Source organism: Vespula vulgaris, chromosome 4 (genome assembly GCF_905475345.1).
Source record: "Vespula vulgaris chromosome 4, iyVesVulg1.1, whole genome shotgun sequence".
In the NCBI taxonomy this organism is placed as follows: domain Eukaryota; kingdom Metazoa; phylum Arthropoda; class Insecta; order Hymenoptera; family Vespidae; genus Vespula; species Vespula vulgaris.
This window is the reverse complement of record NC_066589.1, coordinates 9,386,478-9,390,000: the sequence shown is the minus strand read 5'-3', so window position 1 is coordinate 9,390,000 and position 3,523 is coordinate 9,386,478. Positions and strand designations below refer to the sequence as shown.

The 3,523-nt window shown below is 41.6% G+C and overlaps 1 protein-coding gene across 3 annotated transcripts in view; it reads right to left on the bottom strand.

The window, feature by feature from the left end:
* Window positions 1–1,391, bottom strand: part of LOC127063035 (carbonic anhydrase-related protein 10) — a 187,830-nt gene extending 186,439 nt beyond the window's left edge. The window contains exons 1-2 of one of the 3 annotated variants that reach the window (XM_050992234.1): window positions 1,244–1,391; window positions 1–215 (exon numbers count right to left, since the gene is read on the bottom strand). The exon at window positions 1–215 is cut by the window's left edge and continues 614 nt beyond it. The gene's annotated coding sequence lies outside the window, so the exon portion shown is untranslated. The other 2 variants (XM_050992233.1, XM_050992235.1) reach the window with 2 other exon arrangements.
* Window positions 1,392–3,523: the final 2,132 nt, after the last annotated feature.

The window sequence follows — 3,523 nt, the reverse complement described above, 5'->3', positions numbered from 1 at the left end:
TCCCCTCCCCCCACTCCTGAACTACGAACTGTTCCTCCCTTCTTGGCCACCCTTCTTCCTTCTTCTCGTAGGAAACGATCGGTCACGAAAGCAGATTGGGAACAGCCCACTGGAGCTTTTACGATCGCTAATTACAGGCGATCGCGTTAATCGGCTTCGATCTCTTCCCGAGGAATCCTTCTATCGTAAACCGATTCTCTGGGCTCTATATCTTCCTACGGATAAGCTCGTGCAAGTTCGAAGAGAAGAGAACTAGAATCGGCTTTCTCTGTTTCTCTCTCTCTCTCTCTATCTTTGTCTCTCTTTGCCTTTCTCTATCTCTATATCTTTATTTCTATCTCTATCTCTGTCTCTCTCTCTCTCTCTCTCTTTCTCTTCCTCGCTTCCTCTTTATATCAAATCCTTACTTCTTTTTTTATCTTTTATCCTTTATTTTCCTTTAACTCGACTCTTCTTTCCTGATCCTTTTCGTTCGCCTTACCACTATACAACACTTTCTCATTCCTTTCTCATATCTCTTTTAACTCCTTCTTTTCTTTTTTTTTTTTTCTATTGTTTCCCTTTTACTTTTCCTTCTTCTTCTTCTTCTTCTCGTTCTTCTTCTTCTTGTTCTTCTTGTTCTTCTTTCTTTTTTTTTTTTTTTTAATTTTTTTATTCCATCATTTATTTCTTTTGCCTTTGTTTTTACTTTCCCTTTTTCTTCTTTTCTTTTTTTTTTTACTTCGAATCAATTTCCCAAATATAAGCGAGTTCGCAACGTTCACGGTATCGATTTCATTAATAATATCGACAATAGGATCGACAATCCGATCGATCGATAATTTTTCACGCGCGAAAATTCGTAACACTAGGAATATATTTACAAAAATGAGAAAGTAAAAAAGGCAGACGATAAAATAAACTAACGTGAAACCAATATAACGAAGTAAAATGATATAAAATAAACCAAAAGAAAACGAAACAAAACGAAAAAGAAAAAGGAAGAAAAAGAAAGTAATAAAGAAAGAAAATTTCTAACCGTTTCGAACGTAGCTCGAAACCATCGGACGAGACATGAACGGAATGAAGGAAGATAGGAAAGAGGAAGAAGAAAAGGAAAAAAAAATTAGGGATAAGAAAAAGAAGAAAACGGGGTAAAAGAAATACGGGAGAGAGAAAGACAGAAAGAAAGAAAAATAGAGAGAGAGAGAGAAAGAGAAAGAGAGAAAGAGAGAAAAAAAGATCAAATAGAAGAACGACGAACAGATTGAGATAAACTCGTATTAAAATGATATTCGAAAAGAGAGCCGAGAGCAAAGCGTCCAGCCACGTCGAGCTCGCGGCGCTTACTGAAGCGTTTCTCCGTCGTCTCTTTGCCGAGTGCATCCGTGACAAGCACGTTTCTCATCCCCACTACTTCTATTAGGAAATTTTAGTGGGAGGTATGAAAGTGGTAGGGAGTTTTGGGGTGGTGGAAGAGAAGGGGGTAGAAGGGTGACGAAGAGAGAGAGAGAGAGAGAGAGAGTAAGATAAAGAGAGAGTGAGAGAGAAAGAGAGAGAGAGAGAGACAGAGAGAAAAAGAGGGTGAGTTCGACGCTCAAGCGGCGCGCAGATTTTCATTGAGCATGCGCGACAGAGCTTGCGCGACTTTGTCCGTCGATCCGGCGCGCTTTTCACGGAAACGTACGAAACTTGGCGAATTTTAGCCGAACGCGATCGCGATTAGCAGAGTGCGCTCTACCGGCCGGTAACTACGTAGTGGGGGGATGAAAAGGACATCGAGTATGTCCCGCGAAACGCGCACACACGTTTTCACCCTTCGTTCTCTCTCTCTCTCTCTCTCTCTCTCGTTCTCATTCTCGTTCTCGTTTTATCGCATTCTATATCGCTCTCTCTCTCTCCCTCTCTCTCTTTCTCTCTCTCTCTGTCTTTCTCTCTCTCTTCCTCTCTATCTATCTACCTACCTATCTATCTATCTACCTATCTCTCTCTTTCTCTCGCTCTTGTGTGAGCGAGCGAACCGACCGGCAAAACTTATGACCTCAAAGGGGTCGTTAACGAGCACCCACCAAATTAGTATAACGGCCACTCCTCTCCGTCTCTCTCACCCTCACCACCAACGCCATTAGCCTTTCGCTCGTCTCTCCGCTTCACTCGATTTTCACTCGCGGATACTTTGAGACGCCGAAAATTCGGATTACCAGACAGACGGACAGAAAGAGGAGAGAGAGAGAGAGAGAGAGAGAGAGAGAGAGAGAGACAGAGAGAAAGAGGCCTTCGTTTTACTCGCCCTGCCCTTTTCTTTCGTTTTCGTTTCCTTTTTTTTCTTTTTTTTTTTCAAAGCTTATAAATCCGTCCATCCGTCCGTCCGTCCGTCCGTCCGTCCGTCCGTCAGTTTGTCCATCCATCTCTATCGTGTCTTTGAGCAGAAAATTCATCTCAGAAAAGGGGCGCTGTTCGGGCCAGACGATGGAGGACGAAAAACAAAGGATATCGATATGCGGGCGAAGTAAAACAGAATTGAAATGAGACAGCGAGCACGTTCGCTTTGAAGTTACGTCGATCAAAGCTAGTTGAAAAGAGGTGAGAGAGGAGAGGAGGGGTATTCGACAGAGGAGAAACTTCTTCTCGCGTCGAATTCATCAATCCGGGGGCCTCGTTGGCCTCTCGAGTATCATAGAAAAGTGTCCGGACGTTCTTTTTCGGCCATCGCGAAGAGATTTTTCGTCTTCTTTTCTTTCTTTCTTTCTTTCTTTTTTTTTTGTCCTTTTTCCTTCACTTTCTTTCCACTTTCTTTTCCCGCAGCATTTTATATATTCACGATTAAATTTCTTTATCGCATTAGAAAAGATATTAATCGCCGAACGTTCGTGATCAAACGTCCTTACGAATATATATTTCTTCGATGGCTCGAATTTACCACTCGAAGGAAAGAGTTAAAAATAGAATTTGAAATAAAGTAGTTCTTTATCGATCTTAATGAAAATTTATGAAGGTCATCGATTAAATCGATCTGTTTTTGCCCGTCTTAAATTTCTCTTTCCACTTCTTCTTTTCTTTTCTTTTTTTTTTTTTAAGGTTAAACCTTTAACGAAGAGATCGGAATGAATGAGGTGAAATTTAGATGGCAAATGGATTTTCGGTATTCGCGAAACATATCCCGAAGGGAAATTTACCGAACGTAGTGACGCTGGTCACCCTGATAGTGGTGCATTAAAAGCAGGAGCACGGAGGAACCCAGGATCGTTTCGGGGTACGAAGTCATTGCCCGTCCTATGGGACGTTACGAAATGAAATTGTCACAATAATCATGCACGAGCGTATGTATATAAACGAACGTACATACGTACACGTATCTACGACGGAAGATCGGATACGTGTTCTCGAATCGTCACAAAGCGTATACGTACGTACGCACACGTAAATAAATACATACATACGTGTACACACGCGTATACAGATTTGTATGTATTCGTGGGTCTATGTATTTTCTATGTAGCTACCGGTACGTAAATACGTGGATACGTACGTACATTTAGGATCA